This window comes from Macrobrachium nipponense, chromosome 29, assembly GCF_015104395.2.
Source record: "Macrobrachium nipponense isolate FS-2020 chromosome 29, ASM1510439v2, whole genome shotgun sequence".
NCBI classification, from domain to species: domain Eukaryota; kingdom Metazoa; phylum Arthropoda; class Malacostraca; order Decapoda; family Palaemonidae; genus Macrobrachium; species Macrobrachium nipponense.
In genome coordinates, this window is record NC_061092.1 from 21561340 (window position 1) to 21581528 (window position 20189).

General features: G+C 38.4%; 2 protein-coding genes across 3 annotated transcripts in view; one reads left to right on the plus strand and one right to left on the minus strand.

Annotated features, from left to right (window-relative positions):
* LOC135206185 (uncharacterized) overlaps positions 1-20189 on the plus strand; it is a 289887-nt gene that overhangs the window by 232943 nt on the left and 36755 nt on the right. The gene's annotated exons all lie outside the window — the stretch shown is intronic.
* LOC135206183 (homeobox protein OTX-like) overlaps positions 1-20189 on the minus strand; it is a 492545-nt gene that overhangs the window by 155361 nt on the left and 316995 nt on the right. For both annotated transcript variants that reach the window (XM_064237496.1, XM_064237494.1), the window contains exon 6: positions 15702-15799. The gene's annotated coding sequence lies outside the window, so the exon portion shown is untranslated. The remainder of the gene's footprint in view (positions 1-15701; positions 15800-20189) is intronic.

Below are 20189 nucleotides of genomic sequence, written 5' to 3' on the forward strand. Positions count from 1 at the left end.
CCCCCTCCCCCCGCAACGTCTCCCATAAAGAGGTCGACTCTCATACAACCATCCTGTTTGTCAAGTTGCGAAATCGATTCATTTATCATCTTTATGCTGTCAACCAGCAGCCCATATTTACAGCAGAAATGCTATGGGTGTTTCTACAACATTCAGGGAATGCTGTAGAACCTGTGGCTTTAAGCCTTATATAAATATTTACCAAAGGAGAGGATATTCTAACAACAAGTAAGAAAAAGAAATGGACATGGGCAGGACATATAATGAGAATGTCAGATAATAGATGGACATAAAGACTAACAGATTGCAAACAAAGCAGGAGAAGGAAGAGGAAGACGATGGATTGACGAGCTAATAAAATTTGCTGGTATAGAATGGCATAGAAACACCCTAAACAGACGGGAGTGGAAGAACGTGACTGAGGCCTTTGTCCTGTAGTGTACTAGAAACGGCTGACTGTAATGATGAAATATTTACATCTCCTAACTAGTCCAGCATTGCAATGAAACTCGGAGACGTCATTTGACGTTGTGGTGTTGCGAGTCTTTTAGACTATGGAATACCATAAAAGATTGAATTATTTCACGCTCCAGTTAGGAATTTGACGAAGAGGGAGTATGGATCAATTATTTGTTATGAAACGGCGACACGAGAAGATTACAAAGGAAAAGTTCTATTTGGTGTACATGGACCTAGAGAAAGTTGAGGACGGAAGTAATAGAAGCGAATTGTATGTTGTTAATGATACATGGCGAGGAAGGCGATGTATTTCAAGCAATTAGAAGTTTTTATAGTATAGGTAAACTATGAATTTACTGCTCATTATTTTATTTGACAGTGGGAGTTGGTGATAGTGAAGAGAATCATGTAAGACTAGTAAAATAGTCTGTAGGCGATTGTAAGAGAAGAGAGTTGAAAGAATGCGTTGATATGAGTAATGAAGGTAGACAGAAGGTAGGAAGACGAAGAAACGAATTTTCCTGATGATAGTGGAAGTATGAAAGGGGATGATTCATACTCGTATTTGGGATTAAATGAAAACAAAATAGTTTATCAAAGTATGGCGTTTGAGAAACGCACGGACTGCGATGAGGACTGTGGGAAAATACAGAAATAAGAATAAAGTACAAGAGAATGTAAACTAATGCTGAATTTAAGAAAATAGTAGATGAATAAATAAGTAGAGGAAATTGAGGGGAATAAATTATACGGCAACTCTTATGCTTACCGAAATGTTATGTATAATATGAGGTTACATGCAGGGATAAATAGAAAACCAGACGTTCCGGTCAATTATGCACACACACACACACACACACACACACACACACACACACACAAAGAGGAAGGAAGGAAGTGCAATAAATATTAGCCGAGTGCAGCAATGGTTAATGGTTCATATGCTTAAGAAGGAAGTTATTGTTAGGAAACAAAGGTATTTTGAGTGCATTCGCCCAAGAGAGACATGTTCCATCCGGTAAAAGAACCTTTGATAAATAATAGAATACTGAGACCCGAAAAATATAACTAAAGATGCTTTTCTAAGACCATTCTATTGAATAATATGGCATAACAACAACAATGGACACCTCTGCCAAGTTTGCCAAAGGAAATGAGAACACAAGATACTCCACATTTCTGAATGATAATTCCTTGACATAAAAAAAGTATCTATAAAGATACTACGACGAACCATCTTACATGTAAAGAATGAGACGTTTAATAATATTTTCGCGATGACCAAAACATAAAACGAAAGACAGGAAGAGGGATATAATAAATGAAGTACTTGATAACATTCTCCACGAGACCATGAAAGGAAAGATATCTGCATATTCCTGTCTTAAGAAAACCGTCAGAGGAAATAGACGGCTAAAATATTCTTAAGATTCTTGAAAACATTCTAGAAGAACAGGCACTGCAATCAAAGGTTGATAAAGAGTAACATCCGCAAAGGAAATATTACAACTATGAGTCAAGCGATTTTTTCCAGTTCACCATCCAATTTACTTTGAAAACACAGTTCTCTGATCAATGCCGTAGTTCCCAAATCTTATAACTTATCGCAGTATAACGCAATTTTCTCGACACCTGAGGAGTGACGTACATTAACATCTTTGCGCTTTTCTGCTTTTGTTAGTTCGTTTCCTCCTCTTGCATCTCCTGAACAAGACTTGGGCTGCTTTTGACGACTTGGTCCACTCAGCCCCCCCGAAAAATGTTTGTTCAAAAAAGAGAGAAGAACCGAATTCTAATTAAATATTTTAATAATTCAGGAAATTATAACCGGTTACATTTCAAAATTCAACTGATGACGTTCATTTGAGGATATTAAGGGTTTAATGTTTTATGATGTATCGAACTTGAATTTGTTAATAGAAAATATACTGTAAAATTAAACAAACTGTACAGCAAAGAAACATACAGCTAAAGGTTATCAAAGCATGGAATGTATTGAGTCGATATTCGATCTGCTATTTTCGGTCTTCATTCCCCGATGAGAAATCAGAAAATGGCGATTTTGCAGTAAGTGCAGAGCAGAAACATCACCTTGAAGGTTCTGTGCTTGGTGTAATTATTGTCTTAATTGTTTGTGGCATTTATATAATTTAACCTCATAAAGAACAAAATGAAACTGAATCAAAACTTTTAAATAAAAAAGATTGATCAGTATTTAATTTTCGTACCTACCTTGTGTCAATTTATCAATAATAAGTTAGACTAAAAGTAATTATATATAGTTATCATTTACGGGTATATAATACACTACAGCCGCTTTGATGATGAACGACTAAAATAAAAATGAGAAGCTAAGTCTGATGAAGGCAATACAAAAGTAAAATAAAGCGATAATATTATACAAAAAATAATAGTTTTCTTAGATGACATTTTCAAAGTTGGTGGCCCAAACGCAATATGGCCACGATAGTAAGCTAGCGAGTGCAACTCGAGCGCGCTCTGCTACACCCTTTGAACTCCGCCATTTGCGTTATCTCCGTTATGATCGAAATCTCGGACCGAGCAGTTTCGAATCGGTCTTCGAACGGACGGCCGTCACCCCATGACGGCGGAATCGTCGTCGTTGTCGTCGTATCGTCATCACTGCTGGCGTGTTCCGTGCACTGTGATCGAATTCGCGCACCAAATCACAGCGTTTTTAGCCTTCTATTAAGAGCACCCAATTCCGGGCGGTGAAAGGGCTCTGTCTCTCTCTCTACGATTGTGTCAATTGCCGTCTAGAGTGGTACTTCGGGTGCGGATTCGGGAGGGGAGGGGAGGGGAGTGGGAGTGGGAGTGGGAGTGGGAGTGGGAGTGGGAGGGAGGGGGTGGGGGAGGGGGAGAGGGAGGGGAAGGAGGAAGTTGGGGTGGGGGGTGAGAGGATGAGATGGAATGGGTGGAGGAAGGGTGCTGCTAAAGAATGAGGCAATGAGAAGGGGGGGCTGGAGGAACAAGGAAAGGGAACAGGAGAACTTCCAGTAAGGAAGTTGTAAAAGCAAACAACAGAAGTAGTGAGTGAAAATAGAATAAAAGTGGAACTAAAATATTAAAAGATTAAGGGAATATGCTACAAAATTTCGAAATAAAAAAAAAATACACTGATCTTCTATGCAAACTATGGGAAGCCTAAAAAGAAAAGAGAGAGAGAGAGAGAGAGAGAGAGAGAGAGAGAGAGAGAGAGAGAGAGATTTAAATTAGTGTATCTGTTCAAGAGAAGGCAAAACTAAATTATATCAAATGTACGATAACATAAGGTACAATTCGGCTTAGAATACCAACTTCATCAGTAACAGAAATATTCTCATAAAATCTGATCACATCTACTTAATACAAAAAGAACGACTAAGAAACAAAGAGGAATGGAGAGGAGAAAAATTAAAGGTAAAGAACTAACCATGATAGTGGTGAGGAAAGATATCATAGATAAGGTGAACAACAACTAAAGGTTATGTTAGGTTAGGGTAGATAATCACCGTGTTAGAAACGAAAGAAAGAAAGAAAAAAAAAAAAAAAAACACGGCGGGAGCATTTGTCAAAAAAAGTGAGCCGAAAAACCCAGACTTACTTGGCAAACCAATGATGGTGAGAGGAACAACCGAACACGACATAAAGAAATCCAAAAATACCAAGACACAGCTAAAGATAGTGTGGGGAACAACCATAGACATTGAGGAGAACAATGAAGGCACTGTTAAGGAACAAAGAAAGATAACACGCCGTCAAGAACGGCCAGAGATGACAAGAAGAGCAACCCTTTCGTGATGCCTACCTGATAATCAACTATTTTCTCTGCGATTACCTAAATTCATCAAAGCCTTTCTGACGCTCTACTTCCTCCGTCGTGCCGCGACGTATGGACGTCGACGGAGTCCTACTAGACATAACCCAGTTGAGGAGAGAGAGAGATAGAGAAAATATATATGTATATGAAATTGTATCGAAAACGTCGAACTAACACGAGAGTTAAAGACGTCTCCTCCAGCTGACGAAGGAGATGGGAGACTTTTATTCTTGATAGCGGATTTCATGCTGAGATCTCCACATCACAATCTTTACTATCGTTTATTGGGTGCCCGATTAAAGGTCTGGTGACTAATGGTGGCAAGTGTGTGTAAATGCACCAGCATTAATTTGTACGTGAGGTCATTATATTTAACATAGCCTCTAGAATTTCCTCTGCTGCTGCTTTCTTTTCATACCTGTTCTCTTTCCTCTTCGTAAACAAAATCAACTATTTTAATAAAAATAAAGTTGGGTGAATGTCACCTTGATTCGATTGCACCGAATCTAATTTTATACATAATGTATTTCAGTATCTCTTGAAATCACCAATTGGAATCCATTGCGTATTTCAGTATCTCTTGAAATCACCCATTGGAAGCAATCTTGTGACCTCATATTCCTTTATGGTATGATGAGAGGAAATGACCAAATACCGCCCCGCTCCCCCTGGACAATCAATCGAACCTTATACTCATGAATTAAGGTAAGATAAGGAGTAGTAAGTACCTTAAGATTTGCATACGTAGCGAAGTAATCAAGAGATCAATGAATTGTGGGCCTAAAGGCAAAATTATAATAAAGGAAAATATTTGCACGTGTATGAAAGAATATGGTGTTTTGTTGTTTTTATATATGTTTGTAATTACATATTTACACTGTATTATTTCAACTTTTATTTCTTAAGCTCCTCAGGGCTCAACATATGTTTCTTTTCAGCCGTATTCCAACCGGTTTATATAACTAAGCTTACTAAGGTACATAATAGATCAGGCCGTTCATTATTAGAACATGCACTAACAAGTGCCATAAAGCTAGTCGGTGTCTCTGTCAATTGACGTTGAACAAAATTTACAAGTATGCGGTGGAAAGAGCAACAAAATACAAGTATGTGGGGGAAAGTGCACCGTTGATAGCTGTTGATTAAGAGAAAAATTTTTCAACCAAGATCTAGTTTTAAAAGACTAGCTTGACCTTCAGCTCATTTCTTGAGGAGCGTTTCACGTTGCAGATGGAAAATATGTGACGTGTCTTGCACGATTTACCTCATTAAAGAATGTTCTTGTGGTAGAGAGTTTGTGCAATTTTCATGGAAAATTAATACAACCTGTCTTGAGTGAGAAAGGACACGTGCATTTTTTACACATACATACTCTCCATCTCATCAATCAAAAATCAGGTGTGACATTAACTTCAATAACCAATACAGACGATGACGGAATTCACATAAAATCATTGATTGGCTTCCTGATTACTCTCCCTATCTCATTGCTTCATGCATGCACATTTATTCGTATTCACCTAAGCATTCCTGGGGCCTAGATGAAAAAAAAAGAGCAGCCTTCGAATCTCGATTTACCTCAGCGTTTGACTCTGAAGCATTGTCTCTGTCATATTGCACTTTATCTCTGATTAAAGGCCACAGAACGATCACCAAAAGTTTCAAGGTTTTTGTTGTTGAGTTCAATTAAAACATTCGTGTAGCACCAATCCGTTAAGATAGTTGACACGTTAGCATCGTATCTTCGTGCGCAACGTGACGACGAGAGAGAGAGAGAGAGAGAGAGAGAGAGAGAAGAGAGAGAGAGCCGAATTTCTATCCGTTGTTTTGGGGAATGTCACCCTATATGTTGGATTAGTCGATATATTAATTACTGATACGGCAGTGCAACCTAGACATAACTGCCATTGTATGTGTGTGTGTGTGTTTGTGTTTGCATAAAAATGCTTCTTCCCCCCTCTTACTGTACTGAATTTCTTACTGTTCTTTTAAAACCAAATCACTGGTAGCAATTTTTTACGATAATCCCTCAGGTTTTAAATATAAGCTACTTCCCGTGCCAAAAATAGTCATATACAATATACAATATCAGTTTATTTCTCCTGATAAATTGTTCCTGATAAATGGACTTCAACTGTGATTTCGACACATACGTATGTGGTAGTGACTAAGTTTAATTAATTACCCTTGGCTCCTGTCACCAATAATTTCCAGCAGAAAGTAACAAAATAATATTACCAACGGCAGTAACAACAACAGAGATGCGGGAAGCATAACAGCAACAACAAGAAAAGAATAAGCCAGAACGATGACAGCGAAGGGAGCAGCAACAACAACAGCAGAAAAAACAATGACAACAACAACAACTTAGATAAAAAAAAATAGAGAGAGAACAGTGACAAGAACTAAACAACATCAATAACGATGAAGAAACATGGACCGACAATAGCAACAACGTGACGAAACTTAGCAGCTTCCGACTTCGGACAATGATCGCACCTCATAAGGAAGAAAATAAAAATCAAGGTTTAAAATTACAGTTATGATCCGAGTTGATCACACTCCTGCTGATTCTGACGTTATTACTCTACATGGTGAATTTTGATCAATGTTCTCCTTCCACAACTTTCCTTCGCAGGCGTCACTATAAAGTTGGTTGTCATGCACAAAAAGAAGCAGAAGAAGGAGAACTGAAAGAAGAGAAGAACTGGAGGAGAAAGGGAAGAATAATAAAATTCTTCCCCTTCGCTAACGTGGCATTATCTCTGACATCGATTCGCCATAGTCGGCGTCACAAATAGAGTTTTGCAATTGGCCTCCAGCAATATGCAGTTACCTATGATTGAGGCTTTTGCTTCTCTGAACCAATTTTAGTAACTGCTAAGCAAATGTGTGTTGATCCAGTACTTTCATCTTTTCCAAACGCCCTTTTTCATCTCATTTGTGTTGTGACTCTTCCCTCTTCATTCTGATAAAGTAGCATTATTATTCCACGTACTGCACAAAGCAGCATCCCTCATCCGCATAAAGTACAAAGCAGCAGCCCTCATCCACAAACAGTACAAAGCAGCAGCCCTCATCCACAAACAGTACAAAGCAGTATCCCTCATCCACAATCAATACAAAGCAGCATCCCTCATCCACAAATAGTACAAAGCAGCAGCCCTCATCCGCAAAAAGTACAAAGCAGCATCCCTCATCCACAAATAGTACAAAGCAGCAGCCCTCATCCGCAAAAAGTACACAGCAGCATCCCTCATCCACAAATAGTACAAAGCACCATCCCTCATCCGCAAAAAATACAAAGCAGCATCCGCATCCACAAACAGTACAAAGCAGCATCGATATCCTCAAATAGTACAAAGCAGCATCCCTCATCCGCAAAAAGTACAAAGCAGCATCCGCATCCACAAACAGTACGAAGCAGCATCCATATCCTCAAATAGTACAAAGCAGCATCGATCATCCACAAGCATTCGATGAGAGGAGAACCAATCTTTCCCACTTTTTCAAAGCCGCTTCTTCTTCCAGTTAAATTTTTCTTCGTCCTGTACATTTAAGCACAGCATCATAGCCCATCACTAACAGCTGGAAAAGCATGATATAATCTTTCCATAGCTGCTATTTTCCAGTTATGCCTTTTCCAAACCTCCCCTCAAATATTATTGCACCTATTCTTCAAGCCATTGTTTCCGCCCCAACGGCCGAGCTCTATGGCGGGGGAGGAGGCGGGAGCCATGACAATTCGTCGCCGAGCCAATCGCGGTCCGTTTCATTGGCTTGAGGTTCATAGCGCCGTAATGATGAAGAGGAGGAAGATGAAGAAGCCTATGTGTGTGTCTGTGTGTGTGTCTGTGTGCGTGTGTGTGTGTGCGCGCGCGTCTATGGCGCAACGGCGAAAACGCAGCCGAGCTAAGAGAATACTGTGGCTGCAATTACGGTACGGTAGAGAAAACGTCTGCTCGTCGATAATACCTTTTGTCAGGAGTTGATAGCGAACGTTACCTACGTCTATTTACACCAGTTATTACAACAAAAAGTATATTTTTCCAACCATGTTGCGGTTTAGTTTTCAAAGAAAAGAACAGTGATAAGGCAATTTGATGAGAATTGAATTTTTTTCTCCCCGGCGTTCAATGAAAAATGACAATCATCTGCTCAATCTCTTCTTTGTGGGGGAAGGAAGGGAAGTTGTCTAGGCTCCGAGAACTTAGGAATCATGGACGAAGACTTTTAAAACTAGTCATTTCTCTCAGCACAGTAATACAAGAAAAAAAAACGCAAACCAGTTTTCAAATGGTCTATTTTTGCGAACTGGAGCTTCACGAAAATAATGATACACCAGCTCTAAAATACGAAAGGAGTCTTAGATAATGGAAAAGTTCGGGATTTCTATTTCTTAGAGGTAGGGAGTTCTAGTTCATAGCCGCATTTCAATGATTTTCAGTTCAAAGGATTCTATTTACAACTTTACTGAATGGCTAAAAAGAAAGCATCTAATTACCCTAAAAGGTAATCAATGATATTTACCAAACTCTGAAATCTCTTGGGGAGATTTTGAGTCTCCTTTTACGATTAATATTATAGAAATAAAGACGTCATATCTCAATTTACCTGCTACCGACTTACAATTTGTGTCATGTACAAATGTAAACGCAGTAAAATCTGTTAGATCTTGTAACAGACAGCAAAATAACTACACAAAGTTTATGTAATTGACAGCATTTTTTTTTTTCTTTTACTTACAATCCTTCCCTCCCTTTTTTATGATAACTTTCTTTTAATAATGTTGCTTTTACTTATAAGGAAAACTACATTTAGCTTTTCGAAGTATTTAACGAAGGTGTTGAGGACAAGGTGGTAGGTACAGAAGAGACTTATGCATCAGGCGATGAAAACGGAGGAAGACAACGGAGGAAGAAGCTTGAAAAGTAAAATATAAAATTATAAGCAAAGAGAATAAATGGCTATGACCATTGGTCCTGAAGTTGGCAGTTAAGGAGCTTATAATGTTAATTATTACAAGCTAAACTGCAACCCAAGGGCCCTGGTAGGGAAAGCAGACTGGTAAAACAATGAATCTCGTTATCGAGAATAAACTAGGAAAGAGAAGTATAAAAGAAGAAGAAGAAGAAGAAATAAAAAGCAACAACAAGATGGATAAAACGATGTAAAATGAATAAGCCAAATAACACCCAAAAATATGAAGAGGTGCACGTCTTCAATTGCACAAAATCTGAACTTCTGAAGCTACAGAGATTAATCTACGCGATAATGAAGATCATTCCACAACCTGGCTACAATAGGAATAAAACTTCTAGAAAATGTGGGGTTATTGAACCTAACAGAACAACGGGCAAAACTGTTACAATTAACAACATATCTATTATTGTACATTGCGGAGGGAATAGTCTTGAGAAGATCTTGACGCAAAGGATGACCATAAATACGAAATATCATGAATGCACATGCAACAGACACACGAAAGGAAAAAAAAACGATCAAGAATAAGCGGAGCAGCAAAGTTACTGGAACGACTGCATAGTTGGCAATTGAGGCACTTTTCGATCTGATGAACAACGCTCCCACTAATAGCAGGAACGCTGCAGTTCCATCTGCTGTACAACGACTTCCATACGAAGAGAGCTGGACTTGTAAAACAGGAAATCATTGACGACTTGATCGAGTAAGCTGCTAAAAAGCAACCTCATCCTCACCTGTCTATCAAACCTTTTCCAGCAAAGACATATGGGACTCTTTTTCTATGCCCACTGCACCTACAAAAGCCCTTGCAGTCTGTAATGGAACATTTTACTGCTTTGAATCACTGATATCAGCAGCTTCCTTCTCCATGCTTGCACATGACGTACAAGGTGCATATAAATGCTTTATAAGTAACGGTAGTTAAAAATGAAGAGTATCGTTTGCTCCTTTGATTTTTCGCAATGTTGTGAGAGGTGGTATAGCCATGGGACTGTATCGTGGAATATTATATCTCAAAAATACACGTTGGTAGTACCGTAAGTAGGGATGGCTGTGAAATTTAATCATATAAATTGGTTATGAACGATTATCAAAATACGGAATAAATTATTGTGCAAAGAACCTGTTAAACCAGAATTTTCACACACAAATATATATATTATATATATATATATATATATATATATATATATATATATATATATATATATATTATATATATATATATATATATATAAGTGCTTTCGTCTTTACATCTACAGTGATTTTTTGAGCGAAATATAGGATATATATATATATATCTATATATATATATATATACATATATATATATATATATATATATATACTATTTATATATATATATATAATATATATATATATGATGCAAATACTTATATTGCAAGTAATCCTGAAAGACGTGACAGACCTGCCTCTCTGATGGAATGTTTTATTAGCAAAAGAAAACAGAATTAAGAAGAAAATTCCTAAGCCTTGCCTGCCACGACTATAAAATCCATAAGAAATACATCCAATAATCCAATGTGTTACGTTCCTGAGATAAAAACATTGGAATGTAACCTGGGATCCTCGAGTTCCAGCCCAATAGTTTGGCAGCAGAGGGACAGAATCATAGATGGACATATATGCCTGGTTTAGCTGAACATACATTGTTGTTGTCAATTTACATCGTCTTTGAAACAAATTATCAGAAAAAGCAATATTAGTCTTGTTAATTTTCATAACGAAATGCTATTAGATTGAGTGATTCATTTCTAAAGTTCTCTGATCTCATAACAACAAATTAATCGATGTCGAAACTTAAAAAAAGTATAGATGAAAATGCGAAACTGATGGGTAAGCCAACAGATAAAAAGTTAATGACTATTTACCCTACAATAACCTTGATAAATGTATCAATGAAAACGAGTAGGAAAACGCACCACGACGTTTAACGTAAAAATGAATAATAACTACTGTTATTTCAAAAACAGTTTTTCATCGTCTCTTGATTTATTATCACGCAACAGCGGAGTAAGAAGTTTGACGAGAAACGTTATGACTTTCGCTGCGATTAATAGACATTTTATGGGGAAATGCACGATAAGTGCTTCCTTATTTTACACAAGTTTTATGGAGATTTTGTTTAAGAAACGATTACATTGTGTTATAGCGCTGTGCAGAGTTAATTACGATTGCTGACTTTCTCTCGGGGATTGAGCAAGAGAAATGAGTAACATATGGGGTGCAAAATGAAATATATGTAATGGAAGGCAAAGACAGCGAAAGTGAAGCTTAAAAAAATTTAGGAATAATGGCAATTACAATGCTGCAACTGTGATTCATTGTTTTATACAATATTACTTCTTAAATTCGTCACCGAAACCTTCTGGGGTATATATCATCAACTACATTTTATATTCTACAACAACTACTTATCAAAAGTTTTCACAGCATTATTTTTGAATGTCTTCTTTGGTTTAAAGTAACATCTTTTCCAATTCTTAATGAACACGAAGCAAGCCCGGCAAAAGTAACAATCTCCTTTTAAATATAACAATGAACAATATACTAGCACATGGAACTCGATTTTAATTTGAAAAACTAGCAGCCTCATTTTAGATAGAAAAGATGAGAAGATGCAAGCCCTGGAAAGGCACCACCATCATTTTGAATTGGAAAAGTGATCAAAATAAAAGGCCTGGAAAAGAAAAAGAAGGAACCTCATTCTAAGAGGTTAAAAAATGATAAAAATAATGAGATGCCACAATGGAAAAGTAGCAGCCTCATTTTAAATGGGAAAATGAACACGATGCAAGCCCTCCAGTTTTAAATGGGAAAATGAACACGATGCAAGCCCTGGAAAAGTAAATGGGAAAATGAACACGATGCAAGCCCTGGAAAAGTAGCAGCCTCATTTGAAATGGGGAAATTTGACACGAGCAAGCAAACTGGGAAAAGTAGCAACCATCATTTGAAATGGGGAAAATGAAAACGATGCAAGCCTGGAAAACGGTAAAAGCAACCCATTTGAAATGGGGAAACGAAAACACGAGCAAGCCCGGAAAAAGTCGCAACACATTTGAAATGCGGGGAAAATGAACAAAACGATGCAAGCCCTATGGAAAAGTAAGCAACCTCATTTGAAATGGGGAAAATTTGAACGAATGCAAGCCCTGGGAAAAGTAGGGAAATCCTCATTTGAAAATGGGAAAGGAACACGATGCAAGCCCTGGAAAACGTAAGCAACTCATTGGAAAATGGGGAAATGAACACGATGCAAGCCCTGGAAAAGTAGCAGCCTCATTTGAAATGGGGAAAATGAACACGATGCAAGCCCTGGAAAAGTAGCAACCTCATTTGAAATGGGGAAAATGAAAACGATGCAAGCCCTGGAAAAGTAGCAACCTCATTTGAAATGGGGAAATGAACACGATGCAAGCCCTGGAAAAGTAGCAGCCTCATTTGAAATGGGGAAAATGGAACACGATCAAGCCCATGGAAAAGTAGCAACCTCATTTGAAATGGGGAAAATGAAAACGAAAATCAGTCCATGGAAAGGAGCATTCCCTCAATTTGAAATGTTTGAAATGAACACGGGGATTCAAGCCCTCTGAAAAGTAAGCAGCCTCATTTGTGAAAATGGGGGAAATGAACACAATGCAAGCCCTGGAAAATAGTAGCAACCATCATTTTAAATGGGAAAATGAACACGATGCAAGCCCTAGGAAAGTAGCAGCCTCATTTGAAATGGGGAAATGAACACGATGCAAGCCCTGGAAAAGTAGCAGCCTCATTTGAAATGGGGAAATGAACACGATGCAAGCCCTGGAAAAGTAGCAACCTCATTTGAAATGGGGAAAATGAACACGATGCAAGCCCTGGAAAAGTAGCAACCTCATTTTAAATGGGAAAATGAACACGATGCAAGCCCTGGGAAAGTAGCAGCCTCATTTGAAATGGGGAAATGAACACGATGCAAGCCCTGGAAAAGTAGCAGCCTCATTTGAAATGGGGAAAATGAACACGATGCAAGCCCTGGAAAAGTAGCAACCTCATTTGAAATGGGAAAATGAACACGATGCAAGCCCTGGGAAAGTAGCAGCCTCATTTGAAATGGAAAATGAACACGATGCAAGCCCTGGAAAAGTAGCAACCTCATTTGAAATGGGAAAATGAACACGATGCAAGCCCTGGAAAAGTAGCAGCCTCATTTGAAATGGGGAAATGAACACGATGCAAGCCCTGGAAAAGTAGCAGCCTCATTTGAAATGGGAAAATGAACACGATGCAAGCCCTGGAAAAGTAGCAACCTCATTTTAAATGGGAAAATGAACACGATGCAAGCCCTAGGAAAGTAGCAGCCTCATTTGAAATGGGGAAATGAACACGATGCAAGCCCTGGGAAAGTACAGCCTCATTTGAAATGGGGAAATGAGAACAAGCGATTTGCAAAAGCTGAAACCCGTAGCAACATGAAACAAAATGACAACCGAAATGCAAAATCTGGAATAACACTCAATGAAAATGACTGAAGACACTGGAACCCAAAAGTAGCAAAGCCTCAAATGAAATGACGAGCAAGCTGGAAAAGTAGCAACATGAAATGAAAATGAACACGATGCAAGCCCTGGGAAAGTAGCAGCCTCATTTGAAATGGAAAAGTGAACACGTTGCAAACCTGGCAACGTAATAACCTTTTTAAACAGAATAAATAAACAAGATATAAAGCCCTGAAAAAGTAGCAGCCCTATTTTAAATAGAAAAAAAAAAATAATTAAAAAGCACGGAAGCCCCGCAAATGTAGCAACCTCGCTTTGAATGGGAAAAAAAGAAGGCGCAAGCCTGGAAAAGATGGCAACGTCTTTTTCAATCAGAGAAACGGAGAACAAAAACAAGTTAGTGCTGACAGAGGGAAGAAAGATAATGGCGATCACTTCGCCGAGAACGAGAGCTCGACGTTAGCGAGAGATAATAACGAGTCTCTCACAGGAAAATTTCGCGTCTTTGTGCATTTCCGCAAGTGACCCCGAGGGATCAGCCGGGTCAACCCAGTAAGTGCCGGAGCGTGGCAGCGGTTAGCACGGGGTCGCGGGGGTCAACCATAGGGCACGTGGAGCGCGGAGGGAGGTCAGCCATAGGGCACGCGCAAACCCACTTATCTGTTGCTAGCAGGATATTGTAAACAGGTAATCGCTAAAAGTCATTAGAGGGAAGGGCCTCGCTAGACAAAGAACTCTTCTCCAGGGGCAAACGACCAATAAATGGGGCTTTCTTTGTGAGTGTGGAAGCAAGAAGTTTGGGGATCTTTGCCCTCTCGGCTCAGATTATGGAAACTCTCTCGCGTCTTTCTTGAGCCAATTTATTTTCTTATTCTGAATCTCCTCAAGAATGTGAAAGTTTCCTCGATGGCCCATCGCAATGTTTTTTCTTTATGTGTGATCGGTTACGTGGAACGTATGGAAGTGGCGGTGTTACACCAATAACTTATTTTATTGTTATGATATATTGCCTCAAATTATCCGTAATGCTGCTCACTGAAATTATCCGTAATATTTCCCAGTGATAGCTCTTCCATCAAACCATGACTTTCAACTCGACCTATCCGGTACAGCCCGGCATTCATACCGTTTGATCCAATTTTTCGCTTCTTTTCTGTTTTTGCAGTTGTCAAATTCTTGTAAGATCTGTCTAATTATATCTCTAATTTCATTTTGCTGAAACGGTACACCAAAATTGAACTATTGACGCTTTTCCATTAAAAAAAAGTTTTTCGTAACGAAGGCAAATTTAGTATTGATTTTTCTCTACGGCTTATCAAGTGCTCTATGAATTGCTTCCACGCATACAGAAATCATAGCAGTGATTCCCGACGAGGGGCGGACGCCCCATCGGTGGGTCCTGGGAAAATTTTGGCGGTGCCTGGGAATGGTATCCAAGATTTTCTTTGACAATGAGCATCCATCTTTATTTGTAATTTTATAATTTTGTTAATCAGTAAAGTTCTCTCTAAAGCGATTACCTTTTCATTTGCACTCAATAAATATGTTAGGTTCTTTTGTACTCTATAATGAAGGTGGAATAATAAAAATAAAGTTTTTTTTTCCAACCACCCATTTTTCTGGAAAGTTATAGTGACGCCTGGCGGCAAGGAGGTTGAGAAACAATGAATTATAGTTTCCTAAGTAAACAGTCGAACAGTTGAAAGGAGGCCAAAACCTGGAAGAAGAACACTAGATAAACAACAGCTTACTCACTACTAAATCAAACGAATCAAATTTTTACACCAAAAATTGAAGGATCTCCTCACGGATGAGGAAAACTAATCGTAAACTTCCGGCACGATGCAAACTCGCTGACTACTAGACCACCGAAAAGGACTTAAAAGAATAAATTAAAATCGACTATTACTTATTAATCTTCAGTTTCTGTCACTTACCTTTGATCGTCATCCTACTTCTGGCGATACAAACTGCATTATTTCCCATGATGCTTTCCTTTCTGTTCTAAAGGGCTTGGTCAGTTTCATGTTGCAATCTGCAATATAAGACGGTCGTAAGAATTCCCTTCAGGTTATACGTGTGGTTTAGTTTCGCATCGTAAACTAGTGTCACTTCATTTGCAATGTGAGCTCTTCTACTTCCAAGCTCCTACGCCGACAGAACTATGTACTACACTGGTCTACGTCTGGTTAGAAATTCTTCTGTAATATTCAAGTATTTTCTGTGAAGGATCAGTGAAACAGTTAATTGTAACTCTTATTCATGAATTCTAATTTTTCTTCGGACTTTGACTCTGAAAAGCTTCTTCCTTCACCCCCTTCCCTAAAAGTTCACACACGCACACACACACACACACGCGCGCGCACAATAAAAACAAATAATTCTAAAAATTTCAAGTTAGGTTTTACTTGCTTTTTCCTTAAATACAATTCAATAATCACTACTCTACTACAATAAAGCAGTAAAAATGGCATGGCTACCGAAAACGACAACCACTAGAAGCCCATATGGCATCAAGAAAAAGTCTCTCCAGAGACAATGATTCCACAAAAATCGGTTGTCCAAGATATTTGCAATATCGGGAACCCATACTTCCGTCGTCAAACGACCATAAGAGATGCAGTATTGTCTGTTAGTGACGAGGCACATATCTAATGATCAAGTTACGTAACGAACGTGAATTCTACCCGCTAAGATCCATGACAGGTGTTAACCTGGGAAGATCTTATAAAAAGAGGCATAAAATATGTATTTTTTAAAATTGTTATCGGCAATTGGTTCGCAACTCTCTGCAAGACGCTCATGCGATGTAAATTCCAATGGAAAATAAGGTTACATTTAGTATTGAGCTTGTAGTTCTATATGTTCTACAGAAGTCAATTGAGTATATAGAATTGAATAAAGAATCTAAGCCATAGGCCAAGCACTGGGACCTTTGAGGTCCTTCAGCACTGAAACGGAAATTGGAGTAAAAGGTTTGAAAGGTGTAACCGGAGGAAAACCTCGCAGTTGCACTATGAATCAATTGTTAGGAGAGGGTGGAAAGTAAGATGGATGAAAGTGAATATGAAAGGAGGTACAGTAAAAGGAACGAAAGGGGTGCAGCTAGGGCCCGAAGGCACGCTGCAAAGAACCTGAAGTAATGCCTACAGTGCACCGCATGAGGTGCACTGACGGCACTACCTCCTACGGCGGGTTTGAACATGACGGCACTACCTCCTACGGCGGGTTTGAACATATAGAGCAGGGAAAGACGTATAATCAACACAAAGAGGCTGTTGGAAAAGTAATCGTTGCAAGTTTGAGTAAGAAAAACACTTGTCAATGTCTAAATATTAAAAAGGTATAACAAAGCTAAAAATTAATAAGGCAGAATTTGTTGAAAACTTCGAAAAAAGCAAAGTTTTAAGGAAATGGAATAATATTTGTGTATTGTGTTTTTCCAGATCACTGATTCACAAATATCAGGTAAAAATAAAAAAAATAAAAATTGTGAAAAAAAACCGTTCGGTGCAGGTTCTTTTCATGAATTTTTTTTCCAACTGGGTGCAAAATTCTATCCGGAAATCAACAAACGGGATTCGATATTAATAGTTTCGAGCGAAATTACTTCTAAAAAAAATTTTTCTTTTTACTTTTCTTTCTAATTTTTTTTTTTTTTTTTTTTTTTTTGTGTCTTTCGAGAAAAGGCGAGGAGTCTATAACAGTTCGACTCTGCCATCAACCTGTGCCCATTATTATACCTCTTTCTTAGATACTTTAGCATTCTCGAATACATTCGAGACTGTTTTGGCTTTACATTTTAAATTTCTCTATCGACTTCCTTCCTGGACTTTTTTTTTTTTTTTTTTTTTTTTTGACCTAAATGTACCGTGACTATTCAAGTTTGTCTTCGTCATCTTTTCGGGACTCCACTGGTATTTTTACTGCCGGAATCTCTCTCTCTCTCTCTCTCTCTCTCTCTCTCTCTCTCTCTCCTCCTCTCTTTTAACTGGATCGGTCATGAAACTCTAGAAGTGAATACTGCCAATAAAAATTTTATTGATAGTCAGTTCATATTCAGTTATATTCGCCTTGTGTATATTTTATACAGGAGGGGATGAAAAAGAAAAATACATTAGATCATCGTATATGAACGCTGACTTTGTAAGCTATCAGAAAATAACAAAAATTCGCTTTATCTCTATATTCAGATTGGCCGTGAACGAATGAACGTAATTCCATTGTGTGAGAGATAGGGAATTATGATTTATTTTTATATACCACTGTTATGCTAATGTACCTTATCAGAACAGTTAATTTACAATTGCTGTTTTCCTACTACGTGACATCCCTGTTATTATTACACAACTGGTTATTCTTTCTGTATCTGTTCGATGAATCAACTGAGCTGTAATCAGTAAAAGCAGAGATCTTACAAATGGCCTTGGTATGTGATGATGATTAGTTCCCGCCAAGGAAGTGATGTTCTTAGTTCGATTCATTTTGTCAAGTTTACCACCAGGATTACACAAAAAGAGACGAGTGAATTTTTACGAGAATTCTACGAAAACTGAACCTCACGACGGGCAACAAGTAATTAGATTTTGGGAGAGATATGAGTGTATTACTCTTTGGGATACGTGACTAAGGGGGAATGAATTGCCCAGCATTGACAGGGGATTGTGGTCTACAAATAGGACTGTGTTGCAAATGTTGCGCTGTTACTTTTGTTTCTCTAGACAATGTAGTGTTGTTGTGGCTGATTATGTTGCTAATAGCTGTCACGTTTGACAGTTTTATAGGCTTCATTTCAATTCATGCTCGAACTGCATTATCTTTAATATCATAAATTCATGACATTTTAGCCGACGGAATGCTTTGTCGTTGATAATTTATGCTTAACTGTGGTTATAGTTTGATTGTTCAGATATTTTAACATTATATTTTTTTTACATTGTAGAACGCCATAGTTATTGATGTTATTAATGAAGACATTGCTTCGATGTTGCTAATTTTACTGTTAAGGGCATTCATTGTGTGTGTTTTTTGTATTATTTATTTTTACCTTGTTATTTCAATGCCTTTTAAAAAGCTAGGCAAGTTCACTTCCGTTCCCCCTGCAAAAGAATGGAAACTGCTTTGACACAACAGCCACAGCGAAAGCAAAGTATGCTTGTTGACCACGCCCAGAGATCAAGTCATTCGCTTCGACCAACGATTATTTTCCTTATTTTACGTTACTGACCATTGCATTTTCGAAGGTGAAAACCCTATAGAAGACAGCTTAAAGCTAGACTTCCTAAACTGCTCCAACACATCCAAAACCAATATCAAATCTGCTCGTTAACCACACCTGGAGATACGCTACACTTCTTTGTCCTGTGTGGCCATCAATCATAGCTCTCCGTAGTGTCCTTGGTTAATGATGACGCAAATTTCAAGCGCTTTGCTGGTGCTATTAGCATCATCGTGACTGCGCACGGCTGCCCATGGTCTCGCTGTCATTGTTAGCTGCGGATGATGGGTGTTGGGTTCTATGTGGGATATTCAGCTTTTTCGAAATGATTAATGATTAACCTCATCGCGGCTTGTCTGGTAGATATGAGTCACTTTGATGTCAATCTTTGGACGAGTACAAATAAACACACACACATAATAATATGTGTCTGTGTGTGCTAAGAACTTGGAAATTCTGAATTAGAGACAAAATTCCGTGATTTACAAAATCTTTGGATTCGAGCCTAATTTAAAAGGACCCTACGCTACCAATATGATTGTCAAGATTATGAACGCCATACGCGAAATGTCAGCAATTTGGCCTTAACCAAAATCATGGATAATTTCCGAATCGTGTGCTACTTTGGCCTGTTTTCTATGCGTCACCTACTCCGAGGTGATAGTACTAAACAATATTGGTACTAAACATGGCGGAAGCACCCTGGAACGCCGCGTATAGTAACTAGCCCTTCGGGGATCAAAGTATTTTAAACACACGTTTCTATATTAAGTGGTCGACAAATTTTTACATTAATAAACGCTATCTTCGCGCGGCCGTCTATATACTTCACATTTAGCAAATGATGTTTAGTACAAGCACCTCGACGTTAGTGGTGACGCGTAGATAACCAGCCAAAGCACCACCAAAGAATCTTGTCACTGCCCATGACACTCCTGTTTCGTAACTACATCATCTTTCTCCTTGAACGTCTCCTTCAACGCTCCGAAACAGCCGTTAAAACCTCAAAGATTCCTCTCCATCGAAGTGACCAGTGATATAATACCACTTCTATTTCCGAACGAAGACCTCAAGATTTACGAGTACTTCCTCTCGTTTTCCGAGCTGTTCTTCCCTCCAGAGATGGAATTTCCGCTGGCTGTTAGTGTTTGAAGGGGGGTCTTTTTTTTTTTTTTTTTTTTTTTTTTTTTTTTTTTTTTTTTTTTTT